Below are 19,519 nucleotides of genomic sequence, written 5' to 3'. Positions count from 1 at the left end.
TTTTTGAAAACTTTCTCCTTCACTTCATCTCAATATGTTGCAGATTTTCTAAGTTAAATGTTTCTGCTTCCGATCAAAGCTCAATTTAAACCCTTTGAAAGACATGATTATGGTTGAACTTTGAATGTTTGAACTTTGATTTTAATGTCTTTGATTCAAGTTGGAATGCTTGTTTTTATATTGATCTTGAGAATTTTTCTTACTTTGAAAAAAAAAAAATTTGAACTGAACTGAAAAAAATAGAACCGACCAAAAACTGAATTGAAGAAAACTAACAGAAAACCGAACTGAACCAAACTGATCAATAACTTAGGTTCAGTTTTCGGTTTTGCCAAAAACCAAACCGAATGATATTGAACTCAGCCCTAATCCATTGAACCCTAAAATAAACAGTCTAGATTAAAATTTAAAAGCATTAAAAAGTAATTATGTGCTTCCAAAGTCTTCGTTGGTTGCTTTCTTCGCCATTCACCACTAAATGTATCTACAATGACCCTATGGACGTATACTTATACAATATATGAAACTTGACTTGATCAATTTCATATGGATGTGGTCTTACGAGGACGTCAACAATTTCATGGGTGCACGAGATCACGAGTGTGCTTTAAATGATGAGAAAAATTAGTGGCTACCCCATAATTAAGAACATGGAACATGACCCTTCGAAGAATTATCTGAATTGGATTGAGAGCAAAGTTCAACTTTTCTATTTATTTTTAAGTTTCACCTATTACAAAGACGTTTTAGTATATGGCAATCCTTTCACAAGAAGTGGAGTGTGGCAGCTTCCTCACAAAGGGGTGGAGTAGACTTCCGCCCGTGAGCGTTATGTATATACATAAGTCTCACCCCTTTATGAGAAGCTATGATACATGGACACGGAGAAAAGCCAACGTATTTCATATCTGACAAGCGGGAATATGGATACGTGGAGGAAAAGTGCCCGATACGTAGCGGAGTATGCGGATACGTTGTTGATTAATGGGATACGCGTATTCTAGTGTCGAGATATTAGTATCCTACTTTTCAGATACATTTCAAACTAAAATCAAAGGATAATCAGAAAAAATAAGTAAAAAATAATTACACTAATCCACACAAAATCGTGATTGATTGGAGGTTCCTAAATTGAAACGATTCTTTAACAAAAAGAAATCAAAACGATTTTGTGTATAAAATTTGGATCTACCTATTTTTCCTAACTTGAATCTCAAAAATCACTTCTTGGGAGAGACTTTCATCATTAACTGTCACCTGCAACTGATCTGTCGTCTCCGTCTGCAACTACTGCATCCTATCTTTTACAACTGCTGGTAAGAGTTGGGTTTCGAATTCCATGCTTTCCTTAAGCTTTCGTTTTCATTTTGATAATAATTTCGATGTTTTCCTGATCTGATTCCTTTGCTTTACTGATTCAGTGATTCTCCATTCGATGCATAATCTGATTCCCATTTTGCTTTTCTGAGGCCAAAACCCATCTTTGAACGAAAAGCCCTCTTTTTCTTTTCTGCTTTTGCATATTATAATAATATTATTGTCTAGTAGACCGGAGTAATTTAGATTATAATATTCTTATATATGCTTTCATGATGCGTTTTTTTATCTCTTATAATATTTTTATATATTATACTCTAGGGTCAAGTTTCATTTGTTAAAAATGTTTGGAAATGAGATCGCGTATTGCAACAAGGTTACTAATGAAACTCTTGTAGAAATGAAAAGTTAGTTCAAAAGTGCCAATGCAAGTTGAAGGGTTCTGCACTTAGGCATGTTTCTTTGCCCAATACTGGTTCTTTTGGTTATGATCTACCTGAAGTAAATCTTGATCCAAAGAAGAGAAAGGGAACAAGTGGGCCTCTCAGTAAAGCTTTTAACAAGGAGGCTTGAGATCAATGTGATGTTGAAGTTGCAAGGATGTTTTACACAAGTGGCTTATCATTTAACCTTGCAAGAAATTCGCACTATCGTAACTTATATTTGCGTGCTTCTACACTTTCAGTGTATGTTCCACTAGGTTACAATGCACTCAGAACTACTCTTTTGCAACAAAAGAAGAGTCACATTGAGCGGTGCCTCCAACCAATCAAGCTCACATGGAGCACTAAAAGTTTAAGTCTGTGCAATGATGGGTTGACAGATGCACAAGGGAGACCACTTATTAATATTATGACAACTTGTGAAAGTGGGCTATGTTCTTAAGGGCAATTAACTGCGAAGGTGAATAAGACAAGCATTGCATTGCCAACTTGCTATTAAATAAATTGGTTATGAAAATGTTGGAAAGCTGCTGGGTTACTTATTGAAGCCCACAATCCCAAAATCTTTTGGACATCTTGTGTTGTTCACACTCTTAATCTTACTTTGAAGAGTATATGCTCGCCGAAACAAAATGTTTGGTATGATAAATGCAAGTGGATTTCAACTATTGCTAGTGATGCTTAGTCCATAAATTTTTTTATTATGAACCATAACATGAGATTGCCTATGTTTAATGAACATTGCAAACTAAAATTGCTTTCCATTGCTGAGTTGTCCTAATTTTCTTGTTCAATTATGAGTTGTCCTAATTTTTCTTGTTCAATTATGAGCTGTCCTAATTTTTAAATTTTTCAGATTTGTTCCACACTTGTGATGCTTAGAAGTTTAAGGAAGTAAAGGAAGGTTTACAGCAAATGGTGATCAGTCCATATTGGGCTTTGTACAAAGAAAATGATTTGGTTAAAACAATGATGGTGAAGCAAAAGATATTGGAAGAGTATTTTGGGTGAAGATTGATTATATTATTTTCTTTACAACTCCATTATATGAGATTCTAAAATGGCTATAACAAATAAACCTTGTCTTCACTTGGTGTATGAGTGGTGGGATGCTATGATGAAAAGGTGAAAGCTACTATCTACAAGAATAAGTGCAAGGCATTACATGAAAATAACAGTTTTCTTTATGCAGTGCATTGCATTTTATTGGAGCGATTGACTAAAAGTAACACGCCACTTCACTGTTTGGGACATTCATTAAATCCAAGGTAATGATTTTGCTAATTTCCTTGTAAATTCTTTTAAATTTATCTTTAGCTTTATGATTATATTTTCAAAGTGCTATTTCTTTTATTTTAGGTATTATAGTTGAGAATGGCTTCAAGAAGACCCTAGTCGTGTTGCTCCACGCCGAGATGTTGAGCTTACAACTGAAAGGAAAAAGTGCTTTGAGAGATACTTTTTCAATGAGGAAATTAGAAGAAATATCAAAGTGGAGTATGCCTCTTTCTCTATGTGCTTGAATGATTTGGAGCTATTGATTCTATGAATGATGGGTTTCATTAGGAACCAGTGATGTGGTGGATTGTCCATGGAGCTTCTACACCTAGTCTCCAATCCATAGCGTTGGAGCTACTTGACAACTTTGTTCCTCCTCTTGTTGTGAAAGAAATTGGAGTACATAAAGTTTTATTCGTTCTTTGACAAAAAACAAGATTACACGACAAAGAGCCGAGGATTTGGTATTTGTGCATAATAATCTTTGTCTTTATCAAGGAATAGCTCAACTTACAAAGAAAGTATTACTCGATTGTGGGATGTTGGAGGAGATGACCTTGATAACTTGGGTGAAGAAACTGTCAGGATGCTTGAAATTGCTAATTAACCTTTCACCTGATGAACCATCATTGAAGACTACTTTGGTTAGTGGAGGAGACGTCATGAATGTGGAAGTTGAATGAGACTTTCTATTTTCAATTTTTGTTTGGATGTTCTGTCTACTTTTTCAAGTTGGAGGACTAGTTGGTTGTTGGATGGATCATCTTTTTATTAACTTTTTGGAGTTTATTGAAATAAATTTGAACTTGTGTAATAATTTTGAATGCTTATTTCATAATGTGTTGCATATATTTATTTATTTATATATATATTTTTAATTGTTGTATCCTTGCCGTATCGTGTTTTCGTTTTTAAAAATTTGATGTATCCCCATATTGTGTCGTATTTTCGTATTCGTGTCCGTATCCATGCATCGTAGATGAGAAGGCGTACAGCAGCTTGTATACAAGTTCTCCTCTCATGAAGTTGAATGAAACTTAAGACCAGCTATAGATAGAGACATGAGCAATTTGTCTGCAGAAACTTCTATTTTTTTCTTGCCACGATTTCTGTAGATTAATTGGCTGTATTTCCTCCTCCAAATTTCAAACCCTAGCTGCTACTTTTAGTTTGACATGTATCCAGGAGGAAACTTCAACCACAAATTTCCAAACACAAAACCAAATGTTGAAAACTTGGTCGATAATATTTCCTTAGCATTCGCATTTCTGGCTTCCTCCCGCCTCTATAAAAAAAAATAAAAAAACGCTATTCAAAACTTAACAACCCCCAATTAAGCCGACCATTTCCGAATACTGTACCTCAGAAGTAGGGCAATGGGTACCCCAAAACTGATGCCCTTTTTCATCCTTGTAATCTTCCACACAGTGCTTTCTTCCGGCTCGGGTTCGAGTTCGGATCATTTTTATCCATCTGGAAAAGGAATCAGAGCAGCCTATTTCCCATCACCTAGTTCGTTCTCACCATCCTCTATAGACACCCAATGCTTCACCCACATCTACTATGCTTTCCTCCAACCCGAACCCTCCACTTACAAACTCTACGTCACCCAATTCGACCAAGCGAGAATACCCGAATTCATCAAAGCGCTCCGGACCAAAAACCCGCCTGTCACCACACTCCTGTCCATAGGAGGCGGTGATAACAATGCACAATTCAGATGGCTCGAAATTTACTTTTTACGGCGGTCCGAGATCGTATCCGGCCGGGGCAATAAGTAAATATTTGGATTGGGGCAGCCCAATGTGCTATGATTATCATGGGTCATGGGAAAATTTCACCGGGATGAAAGCCGCGTTGGACGATTCCAACAGTAATATTAGTACTCGTTACGGAATCGGGTTGTGGATTGAAGCCGGTGGATTTGGATCCTCTCTGAGGTAACTGGTCGGGATCCTCTGACCAGTGTTAGTGGATCGTTGGATTTTTATTCAACGGCTATAAACAGAGAAGCTCTCTAAAAGTTAAAATAATTGTAGCTATTGGATAAAAATCTAATGGTTCACTAACACTGGTCAGGAAGATTCCGACCAGTTTCCTCAAAGAGGATCCAAATTCGAAACCGGTGTCCCACCCAAAAATCTCGTCGTGGGTCTGCAAAAGTGAACGGGATCGGGGCACCGGCTTTAGGTGTGGGCCTTAGGGATGGTGTTTTTGGTTTATCACCAAATAGTTCATTTTAACAAGAGAACCAATGCAACAGTTGTGTTTGATGCCGAATCAGCGTCTTACTATTCTTATTCGGGTAGATCTTGGGTCGGGTATGATGGTGTCCGATCCGTGGACGTGAAGGTCTGGTTTGCGAAGTTCTTGGGCTTGGGTGGATACTTCGTTTGGGCTCTGGGCCAGGACAATGAATGGGCAATATCAAACAAGGTGAGGTTCCAACTAATTTCAAAATTTATGTAGGTTTGAGTTTATAAGTTTGAATTCAATATTTTTTTTAATTTCAAAATTTGTGTAGGTTTGAGTTTATTGTTGTGTTTTTTGTTTGGCAGCTTGTAATGCTTGGAAATACTGAGGGTTTATTTTGATGGGAATATGAATGCGCCAAATCTCGAGCTTCGTGGTTATATCTCCTATTTGTATCTATCTCATCATGTCGTCAACTCTACAAGTAGTTAAAGACATTTATGTGTATAATTTCACTGTAATCTACTTATTGTAAAGTAGAAATATTTGATTAATAATGTATATGTCATTCTATTTTGCAGCTTCTGTATCCAATGAAATTATGTATTTTTTAAGTATAAGCAGACACTTATTTATATGATATATAATAATTTTACTTAAATCCGCCTAGGCCTTAGCTAGCCGTCTAGGCGCTAGGCCTCAGTCCGCCGCCTGACTAGTGCCTAATAACGTCTTTTAAAACCTTGCTTGAACTTTGATCTCATTTATTGACATGATTAATTGATCTCGGTACTGGTGTAGATCATTTCGAGCTTGGACTTTAGGTTTTTAGTCTCGAATTAGTTAATACCTTAAATTTTAGGTCTAGATGTCCTAAAAATTGATACTCAAAACCTAGAAAGGAACATCTAAATGACCATCCTATACCCTAAATAATCAATCACACTGACAAATGAGATCAAATTATGAGAAAGTTAAATACAAAAAAGATTTTCCGGTAAGTCTTTAAAAATGAAATTACACATCTTGCACAAAGTCTTTCTCTTAAAATACAAGAGAGCAGCATATGAACTGGATTTAGACAATAAAGCTTCCAAGAAGAATATATAAAACCACTTGCAGCAGCTTCGTCAGAAACTAAAGTTATCAGAATTATCGCACAAATAGGCTGGTTTTGTCGTTTCAGTTGTGCCAGATGTGTTTTAAATTTAATTCAAAAATCCAAAGTCAAGGGGAGTAGTGAACGTTGTGAAGTAGATGTCAAGTCCATAATCTCTAAACGTAAACCTTAAACAATGCAATTTGTACCAAATTCTCATTAAAGTAGGCAAAAAACCATTAATTATAAAATATTTCATGGACATTTCGCAATAAGTCTGCTTGCTTTCAGGGTCAATCTCCTTAATTAGGATCACTAGATTCGCCACAAATAATTTCATACCGAAGGCTTCCACAAGTTCTTGTTCCTGCAATTTACAAAGATGAGCAGTTTTCTAGCAATGTTGGTTTTAGTTGTTGCAGCATTGTATCTTCTTCTCGGTGTTTTTCCTGCAACTTCTTCATCACTTCCTCATGGTAATGATATTTTTCTTCTTTGTGTTTTTTGGCTGTAATATAAGTTTTCAAGGATAACTTTCTTACAACTACCAATTTTCTTTTTTGCTGCGATTTCTTGTGGCTCAAGGCAATGAGAAGAATACTTTACCGGGTGTCAAATGTGGAGATGACTTGACGAAGATAATTGGAAGAAAAGAAGGGAAATTTGGATGTCAAAGTGAGATTGTTAGCAACAAAATTGTGCTCGTTCGGCACAGCCTAAGATTAATCCTCAAATCGTCGCGGCCCTCACCCATTAAAAACGCTCAAAAGTCACAGAAAAGGTCTTGATGAAGGCTATATATATATATATATATATATATATATATATATATACCTATGGAAGTTTTATGATGGGTAGTTAGTGGTTGAACTTGTTGCCTCGTTTGCAAGTCCATTTGTCTTTTAAACCATTCGGGAAGCCACTTACACTCGACTTACACTTCAAAGCATGTCAATGTGTTTGACTAATATTTTGGTATACAATCCACTTATCTCTGCAATTTCTACACAAGGAACTCAAAAGACCCGATCGTGTGTGTATGTATTTGTACAAAAACACATATAGAGTTCTAATAGGAAAAAAAACCCCTTAATTAACCAATTTTTATGTTCTAATTGATTCTATAGGAGTGCTAAACACTTTGCGTGCCTTTACATGTCAGTAGCGTTTTTCTTTCCCTAAAGTATATATTGAACTTCAAGTAGTTTTCCCCAGTTGTCACATGACATATACGAAAAGCACAATAAGGTAAGGAGTGTGTAGCTTAGTTGGTTGATAGCATTCTTTCATGCATGTGAGGCCCTGAGTTCGAGTTGCCTTTCCCCAATATCACTGGTATCAAACAATAAAAAGAGAAATGACTTTTACACAACCCTATTGTTTTGTAGCCTTTAAATTGAAAAATTAAAGTAAGATTAATGCTCTAGATTAACAGAGAATGCACAAAATTAAAAAGAGTATTGAAATCACCAAAATAAAAGGCAGAATAAAAAAAAACTAACGAACCGTCCACTGATCCACAAGACAAGGATGAAGATGATGAATAATGTATATACATTCGTGTTTCTGAGGATCAAAACTCTCATTTAATAGTCTAAATATTTTATCCGAGAGAAGATGAAAAGAAACTTCCACTAATTATCTTTTAGAGGTAGTTTTAAGTTTCAAATTTCAACGTGAAAGCACTCACCAAGGGGTAGAAAGTGAAAGCTATGGGGGACTAAAAAAGTCCAAGGTAGAAGTTTTATTTTTGAAAAAATTAGGCTGAAGTAGTCTATAAATCTTACTTCTCGTTCACTTCATCTCAATATGTTGAGGGATTTTTCAAAGGTAACTGTTCCTGCTCCCGATGATGAAGAATTGTTTCCCAGCGAAGTCGGTGCCAATTGCAGCATTAGCAATGTTGCTTCTTTTGGCCCATTTCCGAACAACTTGTGCATTACTTCCTCATGGTACTTAACTATATATTATCTTTCTTTGAGATATGTATGTATGTAACGTGTTAGTTACACTACATTTCATTTGATGCTTTTTCACTTTCTTGACTCAATCATCTGGTACGAATTAGTTTCTCGATTGCTATGATTTTCTTGTATAGCTGAAGGTGGTGATGGTGCAAAAATCTTCGTAGCGCATGTTGAATGTAGATTCAAAAGTGAGATTCTTAGCCATTGTAATACAATAGTCACCATCGGGCGCAGCCTAAGACCAGTTACCCAACCGTATCCACCTCGCCCACCAGAAATCTAGTAAAGCGCCCTTATATTTAAGGCTTTCGTGATTTCTCATCTCTCGATATTAATAGGGTTGCCTGGTAACTATACTATTTCTTCTCTTTGTAATTAAATTTATTCTATCAATGTAGCTAATGTCCTTATTTAAAGGGCTCCAAATGCAAGTGCAAGACAGTCAATTTAGTGAATTATGATTAATCCAAGAAGAGAGTGAGTTTCCTCCTTCTTAAATCAAGTGTTAGGCTTGGTTGTGTTGAGCGAATCCATGATTAGCGACATGAGTGATTCCATTGGTCCTGATTGAGTGATTCCCAGGTGATCATTCCTCTCCCCGAGACTCCTTGGGTTCTTACTGTGTCAAGTAGCATCAGAGTAGGTTTTCCGTTGGGTTAGAAGATCATGGATGATATTTTCAATTGGTTTGAATATAAAATGGTTGAAGAGATTAGCTTAGTCGATTTGAATTCTTCGCCAGTCTATGACAAGTATGTTGATGATGACGAGTGTACTGTTGATGTGGCTCATCAAGAGGTTTATCTGCTGCTAGGAGATAAGGCTTTGTGGATTGGGGTTATCCACCTAATATGAGTACATTGGTGGAGCGTTTTACGTACAGCTTCATAAAAGGTAAAAACATTGCATGTGCAAAGTGATTGCGTTTGGGAAGATTTCATTACTGACGATCTAGAGAGGAAATTTTTGAAGAAAAGAATCGGTGAATTTGATTGTGGTTCCTCAATATCCCTCCAACCCTAATCACAACAAACAATAATTTGGAAATCCTATGTGCTTGATTTGAAGTCAATTTCTATTAACAAGGAGCTGAGTTATACTTGCTAATAACATACGTGGAAGTGAAGTTCAAATGAATATTCTGTGGGATGGAACAACTTGACAACTCTGAATTTGCTTTTTCTATTGTGGCTGTTATTGAGAAATTTGAAAGGTTATCCGAAATATTGTGGAAAATTAAAAAGCAAGACTCGAGAACGAGTTTTTTTCGAGAAGATGAGAATGATGCAATGCATGGAGAATAAATATAGTTGAGGCTTTCTTGACTTTTCATCTCTCAAAGCTATTGTCATCTTCTCCTATTAATGGAGTTGCCTAGTAAGTATTATATTTCTTCTTTTTATAATTAAATCAATGTAGCTAATGTCCCTATTTAAAAGAGCTCCAAGTGTAAGTGCAAGATAGCCAACTTAGTAATTGAAATTAATCCAAGAAGAGAGTGAGCTTTCTCCTTAAATCAAGTTTTAGGCTCGGTCGTATTGAGCGAATCCACGATTAATGACGTGAATAATTCCGTTAGTCCTGGTTGAGTGATTCCCAAGTCATCTATCTCTCGTCTTCCTGAGACTCTTTGGTTTTTTACTGCATCACCGAGCCTTTATACAATGATCCTAACTCTCTTGATCACAAGTAATGTTACATTGACCGTATCTCAATCAAAGGAGAAATTTATACTTTTATGCAAGGTTTTAAAAGACGCTAGGCGCTAGTCGGGCGGTGGGCTGGGGCCTAGTGCCTAGACAGTTAGGCGGGACCTAGGCAGGTGCCTAGGCGGACTAGGCGGATTTAAGTAAATATATTATATTTCATGTATATAAGTGTCTACTTATACTTAAAATATATATAATTTCATCATAAACTGCAAAATAGAATGACATATATATTATGAAGTATTGGAATATAATGAAACATGAGGGAAAAATTTATAATGTGTGTCTATATAAGTATGCAACAAGTCTCTTACAAATTATTAAAAAAAATAAAATGCAAAATGAAAGTTATCTATTTTTTGTTTAAGTGAGTCGCAAGTTAGTCGGGTTTGGGCAAGCTAGGCGGGCGCCTTAGCAGGTCTAGGCACCCTTTCTTAATCTTCAAACGCCTAGGTATTAATCAGGGCGGTGGCCAGCTACTTAGCGCCTAGACAGAGATTTTTAGAACAGTGCTTTTATGTGATATTAGATGAGACATTTATATAAACGCAAAAGTTTAATTATTGTTTGCTTTTATATAGCTTACCAAAATCAAAGGGTGGTTATATACCTGTACTACTTATCATGTGATGATCGATGGCTCTATCTATGTTTTTTTTCCTTCATAAAACTTCGGTAGTATGAGAGTAATTTTATTAAAAAAAAAAAAAAAAAAAAAAAAAAATCACACCCGGTCAATGGCTCTATCTATGTTGATTGATATAAAGCTTTCCAAGAAGAATATATATAACCACTTGCAACTTCTTCGACAAAAGCTAAAGTTATCAGAATTGTCACACATATGTGCTGGTTTTTATCGTTTCAGTTGTGCCAGTTGTATTTTAAATTTAATTAAAAAATCCAAAGTCAAATTGTGTCACTATATGGTGACTGATATTGCCTTCCTTGAAACCAACGGGAGCAGGTAAACGTGTGTGAAAGTAGATGTCAACTCCATATTCTCTAAACATAAACCTTAAACAATGCAATTTGTACCAAATTGATCATTAAATTAGGCAAAAAAATTAAAATAATAATTGTAGTATGTTGCAATGTCATTTCGCAAAAAGTCTGCTTGCTTTCAGGATTTTCAATCTCTTTAAGTAGGAACACTGGATTCGCAAATAATTTCATACTGAAGGCTTCAACAAGTTCTTGTTCCTGCAATTTACAAAGATGAGCAGTTTTCTAGAAAAGTTGGTTTTAGTTGTTGCAGCATTGTATCTTCTTCTCTGTGTTTTTCCTGCAACCTCTTCATCACTTCCTCATGGTACTGATGATTTTTTGTTGGTATTTTTCGGCTTTATTGTAAGTTTTAAAGGATAACTTTCTTGCGACTGACAATTTTCTTTCTTGTTGCGATTTTCTTGTGGCAGAAGGCAACGAGAAGAATACTTTATCACACGTTGGCTGTGGAGATGGCTTGACGAAGATAATTGGAAGAAAAGAAGTAAAGAGTGGATATCAAAGTGAGATTGTTAGCAAGAAAATTGTGCCCGTCCGGCGCAGCCTAAGATTAATCGTTACGTCGTCGCCGCCTTCACCCATTAAAAACGCACCAAAGTCACAGGACCGCTCTGCTTTTCCTCCACCTCTTATATGATGATGGCTATGTATGTTTATATTCAGTGTTCTAAGCGTTAGGCAGTAAGGCACTGCCACGTATTCTATAGGCATTAAAAAATAAAAAAGAGTGTCTAGATCTGTCTAAACATTCGCCAAGGAACATAAAATTTTTATTTGTTTAATAAATTATAAGAGACTTATTGAATAATTGTTCTAGTACTTTATAATTTATATGTTATTTCATTTTGCAATTTATGTATTTTAATACAATTATGTATTTTTTTTATGTATAAGTAGACATTTATCTATATGTTATATAATAAACTTAGTTAAAATTAATAAAACTGCCTAGACGCTACCTCATGTTCGCAGTCCGACTAGCATCTATTAGAACCTATGGAGGTTTTATTTTCTTATTTTTTTGTCAAACGATAGATTTTATTATATTATATGTTAGATTAGCTAACGACGAAATTTGAACACACGTCGTTATGCAAGGGTAGTTAGTGTTTCAACTTGTTGCCTCATTTGCAAGTCCGTTTGGCTCTCAGACCATTCGCAAGCCACTTTCGACTTAAGCTTCAAGGCATGTCAATTTATTCGATTTAAACTTCAAAGCGTGTCAATGTGTTCGACTAATTTTTCGGTATATACTTTGTGTGCCGCCTCTTCTCTCTTTTTTCCCCTCTTTTTTTTTTTTTTTTTTTTTTTTAAAACCTCGACGGTACAAGAGAAATTTATTAATATGAAAAAAAAAAAGTTACATCTAGCCGGGGAGTCATAAACCTTACCCCTTATGAAGTAAGAAAAACAAAAAAAATACTTGATATGGAAAAACTAAGTTACACCTAGTCGGGAAACATAAACCTTACCCCTTATAAAGCAAGAAAATTAAAAAAAACACAAGAAAAGAGGGGGGTGCCCCGCGCGGGGGGGGGGACAAAGACCTTATCCCTCTTGAAATAAAAAGGAGGGGATTTTTTTTTGGGGGGGGGGGGGGGGGGTTGGGGGGACATACATCTTATCTCTCTTTGAAAAAAAAAAATACAAGAAAAAGAGGGGTGGACATAGAAACAAACCCCTCTAAGATAAAACCTAAAAGGTAAAAACCTACAAGACAAACTACAAAACAAAAAAGGAAAATCCAAAAGATTAAGTCAAAAAAGAAAATCGCACATCAAGAAGGAGAGACAAACCTGTAGGCCGGCATGCTCACGAAATCTTAATGCATAAAATGAAGAATCTCTATAAAATTAGCGACATGCCAAACAAGTTAAGATGAGAGAAATCCTAAATTAGTGTGCCTTCTCTCATGTCAATAGCTTTTTTCTTTCTCTAAATAAGGGATTATTACTTTTTAGATTTTTCACTGTTGTTTAATCTCAAGAGTTTTCTCACATTTTTCTCACATTCCGGATACGTTTAAACTGAAATGTACCAACACATTCTATTTTCCGTATGCATTTAAATTGAAACTTAGCAAAACAATGTTATTTCCAAATTGGTATTTTTTTTTTAAAAGCTGGTACATGACTTCGAACACCGGCCGGCGCTCTGGTGATTGAACCGAACTGAGGGGTATGATAGAGAACAACAAATATTGGGGGTAGGGATGGGCAACGGTTATGGCGGGCGGGTAACTGCGGTTATTTATCCATAACCGTTTATGCTCATACTTGCATAACTGTTTACTCGTTGGGTAATTGCCTAAACGGTTATACCCATACCCATAACTATTTATAAACGGTTAACCATACCCATAACTGTATGCTCATTTAATCGTAACCGTTTAATACCCGTTTACCCATTTACCCTTTTTAACCCTTTTATCATTTTTTTTTACCATTACACCTTTTTCACCCGTCTACATGTTTTTTAAAAACTTGAAAATTTAAAAAAAAAAAAATAATTGTCATATATATATATATTTTTTATTACAATTAAACACCGTTATAGGTATATTCATCATACATTTCCTTATTTTAATTTTTTAAATCCTTCTACCATTCTAATAATTGAAATAATAGTTTACGGAAGATATTTTTAACTGTTACCAATGAAGGTAATATAATATTTGCTAATTATTCTTGGGTTACGAAAACTGTTTAGAAGACATTATTCTTGGGTTATTTAACCCATAATGTAAAATATTAACATAATATATATATAATTAGCTACATTATATTATAATAAACCTAAATGTTAATTTTACATATATAAAATAAATGGGTAAGCGGTTACCCGTTTATAACAGCGGTTAATACCCATAACTACCCATTTAAATTTCAAAGGTAAACGGTTATACCCATAACCGTGTATTTATCTAAACGGTTACCCATAACCGTAAATGTGAAGTTTAAATGGATGGGTAACCGCATGTATTTTGCCCAGCCCTAAGACCTTCTCCAACCCTGGGCTAAAGCTCAAATTTCCACTTCCATTCCCCCCCCCCCCCAAAACTCAACCTAACCCAATGCTAAAATGTGGCGTAAAACCTAAAACTCAAATGGAAGCCAAATTTAGCCCAGGATTAGTGGGGCTGGCCCACTATATATGTATATTTTATTTAGTTTTATATTTATAAATTCATTGAATCCAACAGTTAAGATCTAATTTGATGAAATTCAACAGTAAAAAAAAAATAAAAATTTAACGGTCCAAATTTAAATCTAACAGCTAAAGTAATTAATTTGTTTTTTTTCATTTGTTTCATATTTTTTTCATAGTGTTTAACAAGTTTCGTGATGTCGGTTAGTGATTTTTTCATTATTTGTCAGAATGTAAATATTTTTAGGTTAAAATGTTCATAAAATTAAATTAGGATCGTTTACATAATTTTTTATTTTTAAAAAGTTACTTTAAGAAAAAAAATAAGTCTAAATTCATTCTTTAATAATCTGGAACTAAAATTTTAGACCAGAAAGGTTAGAGCAAAAAAGCTGTTTATAGGTTAAAACCTAAATTTTATTGACTAAAAATTATAGGATTTAGGCCAACCCCTAATTGGGGGAAAAGAATCCATGATCCAAAGGTGGAAGACTAAAGTCAACCTTTTCAAAGTCCAAACAGAAACAGAATTGCAGGTAATTCTTCTTCTGCAAACCCCACTACTTCTAAGTCAGGTGTTTGATACTGTTATTCGCATTTATATAGGTGGCTAAATGCATTGCACAAGGACTCCATAGACTTCGATGAGGGAAAGGGATCATCTCCGGATCCTTTCATCTGAGCCTCATGATCCATAAATTCGGATCTTTGAAATTTAATTCAACGGCTAAAGTTATTATAATTTTATTAGGATCTCCTGTTTGTAGCAGTTGGATCAAATTTCAAAAATCTGAATTTGTGGGTCATAAGGCTCGGTGAAAGAGATCCGGAGAGGATCCCTTTCCCTCGTCGAAGTCTATGAAGTCCTTGTGCAATGCATTTAGCCACCCATATAAATGCGAATAGCAGTATCAAAAACTTGACTTAGAAGTAGTGGGGTTTGCAGAAGAAGAATTACCTGCAATTCTGTTTCTGTTTGGACTTTGAAAAGGTTGACTTTAGTCTTCGATGAGTGTAATTAAACCAAACTAATTTAATAATAGATAATGCTAGCGAGATCAAATTTTTGAATCAAATTTGCTAACTAAATATTGTGTCATCAATAAAAAATAAGAACGTTAATCAACACTTAAGTAATAATTCAATCATCAACATCCACATTATATAGTTTACAAAATTTGATTTAGAAATTTGGTTTCCCTAACATTACCTTTTAATAACAATCAACGAGGGGGTGGGGGTTGAGATCACAGTGCTTTAGTGGGGGTGAGCAAAAATACACTCCAATATGTACTAAAAATACACTACGAAAATTTCTCAAATCTCTCAAAATCATTCACTTTTAAAGTTTTTATTTTATTTTTTTTATTTTTTAATCAAGTGATCAATAAAATGATGTGGAAATAATTTGAAAAAAGATACAAAGAGGGTAAAGTCTCTACATGGCCACCACATGAATAAGAACAACTGGGAACCACCGGTATAAACCTACCACAATAGCGGCAGACAAGATAAACTAATACTGAGAAACACAAAAGTTATCACCAAAAAGTGAGAGCACTTCACTCGCTAAGCGGCATAAACAACTACACCAAACTAAACTGAAACCAATCTAAACCGAGAAACAACGAATCAACCATCAGCTCCATTTTATAATGAATGTAAAACAGCATCGTCATCACTTTTGGAGAGATTTGCAGTGACCAAACATACAGGACAGCTGAGCCGCCAAATATTGTCGCCCCGGGTGGCATTGCTGCCATATCTGGTTGAACAGGGTGGCAAAACTACCAGTTCTGAAAGTACAATGTGGCGTAGCAACAAAATTGGCTCGAGGACAGGATTACCACCATGAAATCAAGCTGACAATGGTGGCTTTGCCCACGAACAACCACAAATCCACCCCTAAGCTCGAATCAAGACCCAAAACAAAGAAGAGACCTTAAGATAGGTACGACCTTGATCTGGACACGGCTGATCACAAAATGGTGGAGGAGGAACCAGAAGAGGAGAGAAGGTGCTAAAAAAATCAGAGCAAGCCAAGAGAGACAAAGGGGAGGGAAGGCTGGGCGAGATGGGGAAGAGATGAAGAGCTAGTAGGAGAAGGGGAAGAGCTGCCACCTGCTATATGAGGTACATGTTTTTTGAGATGTAGAGCGACGGAGTCATTGAGAGATATTTTTCTCATTTTATGGACTTGTTTCCAAACAGAGCCTAATTCCTAATTGAATACACATATACTTTATAAATTCTAAGTTTTAATTGAATACATTCAGATTTCTGTGTGATTTTCATATACTCTGTTAAAATCAAGATTGGATACTTTTACAGTTTCAGAGAGTCATTTAATATCATGATTAATTCTGCCCCTAAAAAAAATTAAAATTTAATATTTGTAAGGGAACATTTTAAAAATGTCATATGAACTTATACATTTTTTTTCAATTTCAATTTGTCATATAAAAAAATTTTAAGCGATTTGTCATATCAACTTTTTTAAATCATTAATTTGTCATCTCACCCGAACTCCATCAAATTTTCCATCTAAAATAAGTCACATGCTTTGCACATGACTTGTATTCAAGGTTATTTCTAACATTTCAACATTAAAATATCATCTAACCTCACCATAGATTGGAGGCCTTGTAATGACTATATTTTTTTAGTCATCTTCACTTCGAAACACAAGAGAAGTGACTCCAGATTGTTCCCCTTTTTGAATGGCAAACCCTCAAATCCTAGAATTATTTTCCTCAAAGGCAATTTATTACAAGGAGAGTAAGATGTTGAAATGTCTGAAATAACCTTGAACACAAGTCATGTACCTTGCACATGAATTGTTTTGGTTGGACACTTAACAGAGTTAAGGTGAGATGACAAATAATAATTTCGCAAGTTGATATGACAAATCACTTAATGCTTAGGTCATATGACAAGCTGAAAAAGTGTATAAGTTCATATGACAGATCAAAAAAAAAAAAAAATCCTACTTGTAAATAGTCAAATCCAAGACTAATAAGGTTCCACATGATCAGTTCTCTTTTAGGATATCCTTGCAAGTGTGAAAGACAAATTCGTCAACTATTGAAAATATTAAAGCATGGAATTCTTCTTCATCCCAACCAACCATCCAAAGTCTATTAAAATCTTTGCTTCTCCCTGCGTTACGCAATGGACTTTTCTCGGTTATCGTTTTGGCTTCCAGTGATGAAGAATGGTTTCCCAGGAAAGTTGATGGTAATTGCAGCACTAATGCTTCTTCTTTTGGCGGATCTCCGAGCAACTTGTGCATTAGTTCCTCATGGTAAATAATATTATCTTCCACTTCCTCATGGTTATTTCTTTTTATGCTTCGCTATTTTCTCGACTGGATCATCTGGTAACAATTAGTTTCTTGCTTGCTTGGTGTGATTTTGTTGTGTGGTTGAAGGTGGTGATCCCCATTATAGTTTGATATCGCATGTTGACAATAAAGATGGCACGAGAAAGGTCACAAAAGGAGGTTGCTTTGGATGTCAAAATACGTTTAGCAAGACAACTACTATAATATTGCCCATCCGACGCAGCCTGAGACCAAACAACCTGCCAAAGCCACCTTCACCCACCAGAAGTGGATTACACAGCCAGTTTGTTCCAGCACCGCCAGATGCTGTCCGCTGATGTTTAGTTGAGAAATCATGTGATGCTCTTCTTCCATTAATAAGTCAGTAGGTTAAGTGATTTGAATTTGAGATGCTTTTCTTCCATTAATAAGTCAATAGGTTAAGTGATTTGAATATGAAGGTTTTTAATCCAAAGTGTAATGGTATCAAAGTGAACAATCTTTGGTTAGGCATTGCTTCTTGATGTGTTTCAGTGATTTGATTTGGATGGTGGATACTCCAAAGCGAACAATATTTGATGTTGTAAAAACTCAATCCAAGATATACAATATGGAATAAATTCACCTAATTCTCTCTTTTAGGATAGCTTTTAAGTGTGGAAAAGCTTATTGAGGTGGTACAGAGAATGAAAGTTTATTGGACTAAAAAGTCTAAGTTGAAGCCAAATGCGTTATTTTATTTTATTTTTTTTATTTTTTTAAATAAACGATCTTATTTATGTCAAGGGAAAGGAAGATGAGTTTAGATTCATAATGGACTAGCAATAATGTAGTTCAAATTCGTCTTTGGCGAGAATCAAACCTAAGACCTCTCACTTACAAGTGAAAATGAATACCACTAGACCATTGTATCAATTGGCAATTCGTTAACCATTTTAGCCCCTCAAAAGAAACCATCAACTTTTTGAGCAAGGGCCTCTTACATACCCTCTCAATTTTCGGCTGTTAGATCCAATGATTTGAAAAAAGATCAATAGACAAAGTTAACAATGGTGTGTGAGAGGTAAAAAAGAGAGTGTGACTAACACTAATCTTGAAAAATCTAAATTAATTATGTAATCATGTAAAATTCTTCTTCATTCCCGAACCATGCAGAGTCTATAAAATGATCAACGTGAGAGGTCACACCTAATGTACATTGAGATCATTTGTGATAAAATCTCACACGTACAATATATAATTAAATTGAAAACAACATCAATGCTAAACTTAAAAATTTATCACATACATGTTGCGAGTTATATATTAGTTAAAAATGTAAATAATAGTTTGTTGTCTCACATTGCATATATAATATTAATTGTGACTCTTATATATTCCATTTTAAAGATTAATAAATATACAAGAAATTAGCAAATATTATCATATATATTTTTGATATTTACCATATTTAATTTGACTTGGTATACATTGTATGTACGAGTATTTTTGCTAGCATTCTCTTTCTTGGAAATAGTGGTACCACGGCTACCAGTGGTGAGAATACTTAATTTCCATTGAAAATATGGTATCGACAAAGAAGCCTTTATAGGGATTATCAATTTTACAGATTCTTGACTGTGGATTAATCTCAAGATGTTTCTCTCATTTTTTTGGGGTAAATTACACTCTATTATCTCAAGTTTGAAATTTATTACAACTTCATATAACATCTTTAAAAAATTTCACTTTCATACCTCACGTATTATTTTATTTTAATATAATACATCCGTTACATTTTTTATAGTCCGTTAAGAGCTGACGTGGCAGTAGTATACCTCATTACACATCAGCCCACTCCCTCCAAAAATTAGACACGTCATCTGCCACATCATAAAAAACTTAAATACAAAATTAAATTAAAACAAAATAAAAAGGGGCCCACCCCCTCTTCTTCCACCCGACCACAGGGCCTTCGTCTCCTTCAATCTCCATAACAACCAGCGCACCGCCCCTCCTGAAAGCCCAAAAGCTCCGTTCTTCAACGAAGGTCGAACGGC

The 19,519-nt window shown here is 35.1% G+C and overlaps 2 pseudogenes; both read left to right on the top strand.

Moving 5' to 3' along the window:
* Positions 1 to 1,232: 1,232 nt before the first annotated feature.
* On the top strand, positions 1,233 to 3,721 carry LOC148691107 (uncharacterized; annotated as a pseudogene).
* A 1,024-nt stretch (positions 3,722 to 4,745) lies between these two features.
* On the top strand, positions 4,746 to 5,632 carry LOC137712353 (class V chitinase CHIT5a pseudogene; annotated as a pseudogene).
* Positions 5,633 to 19,519: the final 13,887 nt, after the last annotated feature.

The sequence above is a fragment of the Pyrus communis genome, chromosome 14 (assembly GCF_041283825.1).
Source record: "Pyrus communis isolate YQ-2024b chromosome 14, ASM4128382v1, whole genome shotgun sequence".
NCBI classification, from domain to species: domain Eukaryota; kingdom Viridiplantae; phylum Streptophyta; class Magnoliopsida; order Rosales; family Rosaceae; genus Pyrus; species Pyrus communis.
Note: the sequence above shows the minus strand (reverse complement) of the source record. Positions and strands in the feature narration are given on the sequence as shown.